The 12,500-nt window shown below is 33.3% G+C and overlaps 1 long non-coding RNA gene across 2 annotated transcripts in view; it reads left to right on the top strand.

Annotated features, from left to right (window-relative positions):
- The window catches only part of LOC137624841 (uncharacterized), a 75,809-nt gene that overhangs the window by 12,280 nt on the left and 51,029 nt on the right, over positions 1-12,500 (top strand). The window lies entirely within an intron of this gene.

Here is a 12,500-nt window from a genome sequence, read left to right on the forward strand (position 1 = left end):
GATAGTTACCATTAAAACTATTGCTGTCATTGGTCATATTCTTAAGGGACTAGCTTGAAAAGACCTAACTAGAGTAGAATTTGCTTCGCACATCATCTGAGCCACCTTGTTGCACAATAATTTTCAAATGGTATTCTTTTGTTAAAACTTTATACCCCCTGATGCTAGTCCCAACCAAGATTCTAGAGCCAAGGTTTAAAGAAACTTTAATTTAAACAATATGTTGACGATAGCATGTTAATTAAATTAGAATGCGAACTTGTGTAGATTAAACTGTTCTATATGGAAGTAAATGTAGCGAAATTTCCGAAAAAGGGAAATCAAGAGGTGGTTTGAAGTGGATGTGTCATGTATTGATGGTATGAGTTGTACCGCACGTGTATTTCATACACGCTCATACACTGTAATGCTATTGCTTATTTTTTTGTATCTCTCGCTATCTCCCGCACTGATAATAGTAAAACAATTAAGCCTGCCATTGCATGTTTTACATTGTTGGAATGTTTTTTCCCATTTTTGTCCTCGCTGTTTGTATTGTATGCTAATTTTCAGTTGAATAAAGTTACATTTTAAAAAAAAGCATTAGTGCATGAGCGTGTATGAAACACGTGGGATACAATGTATTTGCAGTCTTGTTAAATGTGGACGATTATAAAGAGGTCAGAGCTGAATACTCCAAGCGTGGAAAAGGTTAGTTTAAGTTTGACTATGCCTTTAGAGGTGACTACTGATGATGCAAGAGGGCAAGTAAGAGGTTTGACTGTGAGGTCAGGTTTGAAGCGTGTGTGGGGAAAGGTTTTGAAGGGATGAAAGCGATGAATAATTCTTCCAAAAGGAAAGAGTAAAGGTGATATAGTTATACGAACTATATGGGCCTGATATTACTTGCTATTCCATGGAAGATGTAATTGGATTATTATATTATTATTATTATTACTACTACTACTACTACTACTACTACTACTACTACTACTACTACTTCTAGCAGAGCTACAACCCTAGTTGGAAAAGCAGGATGCTATAAGACCAAGGTTTCCAACTGGAAAAAATATCGCAGTGGGAAAAGGAAACTGTAAATAAATTATGAGAAGTAATAAACAATCAAAATTAAATATTTTAGGAACAGCAACATTAAATTAGATCCATCATATATGAACTATAAAAACTTTACAAAAACAAGAGAAATAAGATAGAATAGCTTTTCCGAGTGCCTCAACAAGAGAACTCAAATTCAAGACAGTAGAAGGCCATGATACAGAGGGTATGGCACTACCCATGACTAGAGAAAAGTAGTTTGATTTTGGAGTGTCCTTCTCCTAGAAGAGCTGCTTACCATAGCTAACGTCTCTCTTCTACCTTTACATAGAGGAAAGTAGCCACCGAACAGTTACAGTGCAGTAGTTAAACCCTTTAGCGAAGGAGAATTGTTTAGTAATTTCAGTGTTGTTAGGTGTATGAGGACAAAGGAGAATAAGGAAAGAATAGGCCAGACTATTCGGTGTATGCGTAGGCAAGGACAAAACGTGCCGTAACCAGAGTGAGGGATCCAATGTAGTACTGTCTGGTTAGTCAAAGGACTCAATAACTCTAGCGGTAATGTGTATGTTTGTTTGTGTGCGCATATATTATTATAATATATAATATATATATATATATATATATATATATAATATATATATATATATATATATATATATATATTATATATATATATTATATATATATATATATATATATATATATATATATATATATATATATTATATAATATATATATATATATACTGTATATATTGCGTTTTATAAAATTTTACTTGACAGTTGTAACAATAAACTAGCTTTTCAGTTTATGCTAAAATTAAGAATGGTTACACGGACACATGGCGAAAGTAAATTGGTATATCGGGTTCAAATAAGACTTGGTGTGTTTTTGTGTGTCTTTATTTTGTTAATCAACTAATGTGAGAAAAACTATTAAATAATACTGTGACTCGCAAAAAAAATGGTGTATCGGCGCCCAAACATTTCAACACACCAGTGGGGAAGAAACAAGAATACTCATTTTGTTTTCATCCTTCTATGAATTCGTACATGTCTTAAATTTCTCTGGTATGCATTTCGTACTGCTGCAGTTTTAGATGTTAACAAAAGACGGTATACAACTCTAGCACTGTTTTGCTGTTATGCTCAAACAATGTCGTCAATTATTGTGTGCAACCTTGAAGTTTTAGCATTCCGGCCTTATTCTCATTTTGATGACATTTCTCTTAACAATTTCACAAAATCCTTGGTTCTGTTGGGAACTTATTTATTGTCGTTGTCATCTTGACTTTCGTCTAATTGTTTTTGCAGAACAACGTAAACATTATCAGTTAAAGAAAAATCTTTAGTTGGTAATTAAGTAAAACTCTTGCCAAAGTTCATTCTTTTTTTCGTTGACAAGTTTTGAAGCATAAATTGAACCATACCGATGTTGCCTAAAGATTTTGACGATGCTTAGCTATTACCCATATGGAATACGATAGTGGTTTGGTCTATGATTACAGTGTATCTGGTAATAAATTATAATACGTATCCAGACGAGCTTATTATATTTGGTATCACAAACAGCGGCTTTAACAAATGATATTGGTACACTGGTGAAATAAATCAACTTGTATACGTGCTAACTTAGGGTGATGCTTTGTATTATGCATAAGTACCTTAGATATTTGCAGCTACATACCCTAAAAAAATTGAACTATATACTTCTTTTCATCATCATAATCTGAAATAGTAATTGAAATAGTAAGCTTTACTGCTACCTCATTAAAAGAATCTCTAGTACTTGGCAAGTGTTGATTTTGCGGCAACATTCCCAGAACTCAAATCCTTCTAATTTTGAATGTTGGAGGAAGAAGAAGAAGCCTGTAGGTAAACAACAATCTGTTGCGGCTTCTGTTCAATTTTGCTTATTTCTGGTGTCATCGCTGCAGTTTCGCCGAAAATATGTTGTGAGGTTTTCGGTGAATATGTGCCGTTAGTGCTGAAATAGGCATAGTGAATGTGGGTTACGTGACAGTGCAGTTATAAACCTTGGAAACTTTGTGATTTTCTCTATTTCGAGTTGTGTCCCCCCCCCCCTAGCCTGGCCTAGGTGGGGGAGTCTGCGCTAGACGGTGGCGACGGTGCTGCCATCTATTGACTCTTTTAGTGACTATTTTCAGTGTAACAGTATGGGGTCATACTCAACACCGTTTAGGAGAAAGGACTCCTTTGGGCTGCAGTTTACTGCACACCCTACTATGGATATTGTTAGCAAAATGTTGTTTGATAACATGAAATTGGTTCATAACTCAATTATAGGAGTTCAATTTATAAATAAAAACAGAGTAATTGTTAAAGTAGTACCAAACGTGTTTAATGATCTCATGGAAAATTATGAAGGCAAAGAGGTGTGTTCAGACCAGTTAGGAAATGTAAAGATAGTGAATCTTAGCTCCTCCATTACGTATGTTTCAATAAGGAATGCTCCTTTCGGATTCTCAGATGAAAAGCTGATCGAGGTTTTATCAAAATATGGAAAAGTGGAAGGAATCAGGGTAAACAGGTATGCTGACGGACCATTCAAAGGGCTATTGACTGGAGTCAGGACAGCCCGCATGAGACTAAAAGAGAATGTCCCATCATCAATTACGGTTTCAGGATTTACCTTGACCATCTTATATAATGGGCAGCCACGGACATGCTTTCGGTGTGGTGAAATAGGTCACTTAGCTAAAGACTGCAGTTACGAAGATGTGAGATATAAGTTTAAAGAAGGAGAGTTCCCTCACCTACCTACGGAAGGAAAGGATGAGACCAGCGTAAAAGCAAATGAGTTGCACAAAGGCAATGTAGAAGAGGCAACAGTTGAAGAAAGAGGGGATAACCAAAGTTATCAAAATACTGATATAGTGACCGAAGGTACGGATAAGGATAAAGGACCCAATTCAATAGAAGAACAGGATTTAGATTGCACAATAGAAGAAATTGTTAAGGATATCTCAAAAAATGATTCTGAGAAAGAAAAGGATGAAGGTGACTCGATAAAACTTGGGAAAGGCACATCAAAAAGGACTGCTGGAAGTGAGATAGGGAAAGAACCGGACGAGGAAATTGTATTGGGAGAACCTGTGGACTGCATAAGGGAAGAAAATGTTTATGGAAAACTGGAGAAAGGGGTAATCGGCAGTGGGCTAAATTATGGAGATGAAAGGGATCTTTTTGTGGACAACCTTGATTACGAGCAGGATGATGACGATGAAGGAATTAGGGTTTCCCAACCAATAGGTGTAAGTGAATTGCGTAGATCAAAAACAAAGGTTGAGATTCATAAAAATGTTAAAGAAAACGAGTTATCAACAGGAAATGAAGCAGCGAGTATAATAAAAGGTAATCAGGAGGGAAAAATGGATTGTGAGGAAACATATGAGTTGCTTACGGCCCAAAGAAAACTTTACAGTACTGATTTGGAAATGGAAACATGGCATACGAAAACAGACTCTGGCAATAAACTCAAGATAACGTTGAAGAAAGACCAGTGCCAAAACATGGAAAGGACAAACCAGAATTTATCATCAGACGATGAAACAGGAAAGTGTACAAAGAAGCTTAAAGCAATTTAATCTTGTATTGTAAATGTATTTTACATAATATAAAAAATTCATTTCATCCACATTAAATGTAGCTACAGTTAACGTAAATGGACTTAATACTTTGAATAAGCAAATTAAAATAATAAACTTTATGTTTCTTTATAATCTAGATGTAATTTTCGTCCAAGAGCACAATATAAAAGGGGAAGGGAAATTGGAATATGTTGAAAAATACTGCAAAGTGTTGATTAATTATACACAAATTCTTAAGGGTGGAATAGCAATCTTTTTAAATAAAACATCTAATGTGGAAATTTTGAATTTTGAAAACGATACTGATGGCTATGTAATGAGTGTTAATTGTCGCTATTCAAACGTTACTGTTCAATTATTAAATGTTTATGCTCCAGCTGGGAATAGTAAGAGGAAAGAAAGGGAGAAATTGTTTAATACAGATATTTTATATTTCTTAAGGAACAATATAAGTAATATCATTATGGGGGGAGATTGGAATTCTATTACCTGTATGAGAGATTGTTCTAATTCCGATAGTGAACTTCTATCAAAGTCATTAGTAAACTTGAAAAGCAACTTGAAACTCATAGATGTTTGGAATTCATGTCATCACCAGGTGGAGTATACTTATGTTAGGGAGAATTATGGTTCAAGGCTGGATAGGTTTTATCTAAAAGATTTACATAACCATGTGGCAAATATTCAAAATATTCCTGTCAGCTGGACTGATCATTGTATTATAGTATTAGCTTTGAAATTAGAAAATGTAGCGTTGCCAGGTAAAGGGTACTGGAAACTTAATAGTAATATTCTAGATACAGATATTGTAAGAGACAATTTTCTTATGAATTGGAATAATATCAAGAGGAGCAAAGATAGAGTTGGAAATATTTTGTGTTGGTGGGAATATGCGAAAGCTCAACTGAAATCTTTCTTTATTACGTGTTCAAAGCAGATTAACCAAGCAAAATATGGGCTATTGAATTTACTGAACTACCAGTTGAAAGATGAAATAGGAAAAGGGGTATTGAATAAGGACAAGTTTTCGTTAGTGAACTCTTTGAAATTAAGAATAAATAGTATTCAAGACGAGATCTGTGAAGGAGTCAAAATTAGAGCAAAGGTGGATGATAAGTTAAAGGGTGAACAAGTTTCAGCGTACCTATTAGGGAGGGAGAAAAACTCTAAATCGTATGTAAATAAGATAAAGAGGGACGATGGTACCGAAATACTAAATCCCAAAGCTATTGCGTTAAATATAAGGGAATATTTTGAAAAACTTTTCAAAAAAGAGAAATGTCATAAGTCTTATCAAGACCTGTTTTTTAATCTAGTAGATAAAGTTATTGATGGGAATGAGAATGATATTTTAACCTCAGAAGTGACAGAGTCTGAAGTACTGAAAGCATTGAGAGGGATGAAGAACGGCAAAAGCCCGGGAATAGATGGTCTCACTGTTGAGTTTTACAAAAAGTTTTGGAAAGAAATAAAAAACGATTTTATGAGCTTAGTAAAGTTTATTTTTAAATATAAGACCATCTCTAAAATGAATAAAGGAATAATAACGCTTATACCGAAGGAAGGAGACTTAGGTTTTATTACAAACTGGAGGCCAATAACAATGCTAAACGTGGATTTTAAAATAATAGCGAAAATAATAACTAATAGGTTAAAGAATGTGTTACATTTAATTATTTCCCGCGAGCAGTTTAGTTGTGTTGATGATAGGTCAATTATCAACTTGAATTCCATCATGAGAGATATTATGATTTATGCAAATGATAATGATAAACAAGCTGCGATAATAAATTTAGACTGGTCTAAAGCTTTTGATTGTGTTGATCATGACTTTTTATATGCTATATTGAGCAACTTTGGTTTTGATCCTAGTTTCATTCAGCTAATACAAATGTTATATAAAGACGCTGAAAGTGTAGTATGCATAAATGGTAACATCTCTGATCCATTCCCTATAAAAAAATCGGTAAGGCAAGGGTGTCCATTATCCATGATTTTGTTTATTATCTACCAGGAACCCTTTTACAGGATGATGAAGATTAAGCTTGTAGACATGTCATTGAATTTGCCAAATAATTTAAAGGTTTCTGTTCTAGGATATGCTGATGATTCTGTTATCGTAGTTACTAGTGACAAAGGAATATTAGAATGTTTTAATATAATCACAGATTATGAAAAGGCAAGTGGTGCAAATTTAAACAGAAAGAAAACTTCAATTTTAGGCATTGGGAAATGGAGAAATAAATCAGAATGGCCAATAAATGGATGTCATTATCTTCATAACTCCTGTAAAATACTAGGTGTTTATCATAGTAATAATTATCAAGATAGTGTTAATCTAAATTGGAATAATCTAGAGAGTAAGATAAACAAAGTTATAGGTATATTTAGGAATAGGAAGCTGACTGTGTTTCAAAAATGTATTGTAATTAATTGTAAAATTTTAGCAAAAACGTGGTATGTGTCACAAGTTTATATAGTTCCACAGGATTGTGCCAAACGAATACAGAGGAGTTTATTTAAATATTTATGGAATGGAACCTGTGAACCCATTGCAAGAAACACCGTATTTTTACCAAGGGCAGAAGGAGGGCTAGGAATAATGAATATTGTACATAAATCGAAAGCTATTATGTTCAGAACTTTTAACAAGATTTCTATGAGTAAGTGTTATGGTTTCGAGATTATGTATTATTATTGTAAAATAAAAGCTAGTGTTTTAATGGAAGCTGATAAAACTTATAGAGATTGTACTATTTTTATCACATCATATTATAGTGAGATGATAGATGTTTTAAGGAAAGTATATAGTTTAAAGAATTATCCTAAGGTGTCTGTTAAAGAAATATACTGGTTACTAATGAACTGTAAAGACTATAAACCAAAGATAGAGTTATTGTACCCGCTTTTTAATTGGAAACAGATTTGGAAGCATGTAAATAATAAGTATATTGATAAGAACAGCAGAGATACAGTTTATAGATACGTTAATGAAATACTTAATACCAAAGATAGGCTTCATATGATGAAAATCTCGAATGAAGATAAATGTCTCTTTTGTGGATGTATTGAAAATAATATGCACATATTTTATTTTTGTCCCTCGTCAAAAAACATTCTGATTTGGTTAAAGTCAATACTAAATAGCTGTTGTAAAATTGAAACAGATAGTTTACTAAGAATTCTTAAGTTTGATTTTAAGACACCGTCGAAGAAAGACGAAAACACTGCAATGGTGTTACTATCAGATTTTGTAGCAGGAGTGTGGTTGGGTCGATCTTTGGGTCTTTTGGCAGACGACCCAAACCTAATAACTTATATAGTGAATAAAATGTCAAAAACCAAGTTTATATTGAGTAAAGTTTATGTGAATAAATTAGACAAGCTCTTTACCAAAGATTATGTACTTAATGCTATTGTAAAATAAAGAATAAAAAGAAATATAAGTTACTCTATAGGATATAAGGCTTACTTACTTTGTTATTTGTAAAGGATGTAATTTATTATTATTTTATATTGTATATATGAAGTCATTATACTGATCCTTTTGTAAAATTTAATAATAAAAAGAAAAAAAAAAAAAATTTTGAATGCTGTCTCGATTGACTGTCATGGTCTTCGAAGACTTTCAAGATTAATTTTCACAAGGAGTGTCACTACAAGCTGTGACCCTTCTGCTCTAAGCACTAATTATAGCGATGAGATTGTTAGCCCTACATTTATGACCCACAGATGGCCATGTGTAATTACGTGCTGACAGCGTCTGGGATTGAGACTTTTCAGGTCTTTTGTGAGAGGCAACTGGTTACTATAAAAATGAAAACGGACTTGGCGACCGAGTGACAATTAATGCCAACTAAGCAAATCAGGAGTTGCTGATATTTTTTTAGGGTGAAACCTTGAGTTACTGCACCCAGATACCGTAAACTGTCTGTGGCTATATGGAGAGAGAGAGAGAGAGAGAGAGAGAGAGAGAGAGAGAGAGAGAGAGAGAGAGAGAGAGAGAGAGAGAGAGCCTCCACACAAGCAATTCTGAATGTTCACTCCCTTCTTAACTTAATCATCAGTATAATTTAAGAACAGTAGTTAGGACTTATTTATCCAGACTTAACAACCACAGCTTCTCTTTTGGGTTTTATTACAATCGTATTTACATAAACACCTTCTTTCATCGTTGTTGATTTCCTTCATATATCGGCATACAATTTCAAGAAATATCATATTATAATTGTTAATAGAAATCTAGTATCGACTATTATCTTAATAGCAAGCTAGTGGTATCAACCAGTCACAACAATAGGAAGGCCCTTAACCGGTCAGCCTGGACAACCCGTATTTAAAGCACCAGATTTTCGCAATTGAACGATTATTGAGGCGGAAAAAAACTTTCCAATCATTACAGATATTTTCATTTTTGTAATAAGATATTAAACCTATGTTCGAGTGGAGTATGGAAGGATTTCTTATTGACCAGTATATATAATTTTTTTTTTACTTCAAAATATATAGATATTATGGGTTACTGTGAGGGGAGTTTTCAGAATAGAGGAAACAATGAGGAATAAATGGGTGGTGGAAGAAAAGGCGAAAAGGGACTCCGCACGTGCTATCCCCAGGGGTCACATTTCCAAGTGGTAACACGTGTCCATCGACCTTATGGGGTCCTTTTTAGGGGACGAGTGATGACTCTTCTCCAACCATCATCACATTGGCTAACTTTGTCAGCATCGGAAGTACTCTTGGTGGTTCATCTTTTTTAGTAAGAATTTTGTTCTAAGGCAAATGCTTCATTGCAGTATTATTATTATTATTATTATTATTATTATTATTATTATTATTATTATTATTATTGGTAGTAGTAGTATAGTAGTATTTTGAGTTACTCCTGGTAATGTTTGAAGCGCATGTGCCCACAAGTTAAAATTTAACTGAGAACTGGTATATCTTCGACCGTGTCAAAGTGAAATATGTCTTCGCAATCTTCCCTTGTGTGAAAGCGCACTCTATTATTGCGATGTCCTGCCTCTCGCCTGATGAATACCTTCTCCAGAATTCATACATTCAGCTTTTAGGTGAACTTATCATGGCGTGGACCGTCGAAAAATCATTTTCCACGGGGGCTTGAGGTGTGACCAGCATCATTGAGCCCTGGGCCGGAAAGAAAGCTATCGGGCCTCCATTGTTGACGAGGGTGAATTTTGGTTTTGGATCCATCCAGTGACTTTGAAAAGGAAAGAAAACCAATTCTATTCTCTCGCTTGTGAGGGTTGAGACCCACTTGGATTGGAAGGAGTTGAGGGTATGGGACTGGGGTCCCCCATCGATGGACCAAAGCTTGGGGGGGGGGGGGGTTGAAGGAGAGAGAAATAAAGTGAAGAGAACGCTAGAAAGGAGGCTATTATGACAATGTCCGTAACGTCCAGTTAATGATTGGTTACGTTCTGTTTCGTTACGTTTGGTTTTGCTCGGGTGGATAAGGATTGAGCTTGCGCTCTCTTGATGAGCTGGGTGTGGGCGTGGGCAGGGGCGGAGAAGGGTTGGGATAGTCTATTATAGGCTACTATTTGTGTAGTCCTAAGACGTTGAAAGCTGTAGTAACATCGGTTTGGAATTCATGGTTTGGTGCCATCATTTCGTCAGATTTTACTGCTTTTGTTCCTGCTAATGCTGATATAATTATAGAATAGTGCTCATAATGAGTTGTATTTATTTCTGCTTTCATATTCAGCTAATTGTTTATATAAAGTTGGTTATTGTATAAAAGCTTATACATATTGACATGTGTATTTGTTATTCACTTTATATGTATGTATGTAGTTATATATATATATATATATATATATATATATATATATATATATATATATATATATATATATATATATATATGTATGATATATACATATACATTATATATATGTGTATGATATATACATATATACATTATATATATATTTATATATATATGTGTATATATATATATATATATATATATATATATATATATATATATATATATATAATATGTATATACATATACATACACATACGTATATTATATATATATATATATATATATATATATATATATATATATATATATATATATGAATATATATGTACATAAAAATAAATATATATAATATAAATAAATATGTATACATATATAAATAAATATATATATATATAAATGTATATATATATATTATTTTTATATATTATATATATATTATGTATTATATATATATATATATATATATATATATATATATATATATATATATATATATATATATATATATATATATATATATATATATATATAGCAAATGAATGAATGGATGTGTAAGAGCTATACATCACTCATTTCCTTTTCTTTGACTCATTGTTAAATCCAGAAGTCCTCAATGCATCTCATTCACGTGCTGACCAGTCCGTCCTTTTCGCCGCCCTCCATTGTAGGTAGCTGGCGGGAGGCAGGAGGCCGAAATGTTATAGCATATGTTTATTCATTGTTGAACTTACTGTCTTTTCATTTGACTCGCATTGGAAGCCACCTTTTCGTTGATATTTCTGGAGCAAATAAGTAATGGCTGGAATATGTTCATCATTAATGTTTATTCTATATTTGTTGGTTTCATTCTTTCTTTCCGTATGTGAGTATTCTATTTTCTTTTGAAGCTTGCTTTTGTAGATCATTGGTTCGTCGTAGATGTTGGATAATGGTAATTATTCTATATTTTTAAATTTCATTACGATAAGGTAGAGAAAGTCAGGGTTAGGGTAATATTATTATTAATTATTATTATTATTATTATTATTATTATTATTATTATTATTATTATTTATTATTATTATTATTATTATCATTATTAGCTAAGCTACATCTCTAGTTGGAAAAGCAGGATGCTATAAACCCAAGGGCTCCAACAGGGAAAAATAGCCCAGTGAGGATGGGAATCAAGAAACGATTAAACAACAAGCAAGAATGAACAAAAGCATAGTCAGAGAGCTTGAAAGGGTTTAATTATAATCTAAGAGTAAAAATCTTTGAATAGCTAATTGGAATAAAATTCTTCTTCATACATTAAGTAAATGAGAAGTCTCAAGTTACGCAATGCTAAGGTTTAGCCAGGTGAGGTCATTTCATATTATCCCCCTTAAGAACTGTTTAAGCCTAAGATAGCTCATTTTTTTCAGAATTGGGATGGCGGGGTCAAAATTAGTCTTATATGAGAGCTTGGCTCTCTGATTAACTTTGTTCAGTTGACTATTCCCATAAAAGACTCATTTAGACTTCAAACTTGGTTCATATTTAAGTGTATAAAAATCCACACCAATTAATACATGTCAAGGTCGAGAAAAAAATGGAGAAATAAGTTGCCGTGGTGGAGGTCTGCGCTCTATTGAGTGCCCCTCTAGTTATTTTTATACCTCTTCAGTTGTTATTTGTTATTCTTTTTATGAAATATATATAATTAGTAATATCATTCCATCTGGAAGAGTAATTTTCTGGCAGCCGTTATCACTAGTGTGTCATTATTAAGCAAGTAATTTTTTTTTTTTTTTGCAGCTTAAACTAAGTGTTATCTCTTTTTTTTCTAATTGTTTCAAATATACGTTTTCAATCCTTTGGTTCATCATAGTATCAATGTTTACATCTGGGAGCTGGTTCGTCTGGGGTACTACAGTACACTATATTCAGTGAACCAACCGTCGACGTTTTCGCAGAACCAATATTTTAGCTTTCTAATTTACCTCCTTTCCCCTTTCTTCCTTCCATATTGCTGCCCAACCTCTTTCACTTTCGCCTCGAGGCGCAACTGCAGAGTTGACCACTGTTGAATATAG

The sequence above is a fragment of the Palaemon carinicauda genome, chromosome 31, assembly GCF_036898095.1.
Source record: "Palaemon carinicauda isolate YSFRI2023 chromosome 31, ASM3689809v2, whole genome shotgun sequence".
Taxonomy (NCBI): domain Eukaryota; kingdom Metazoa; phylum Arthropoda; class Malacostraca; order Decapoda; family Palaemonidae; genus Palaemon; species Palaemon carinicauda.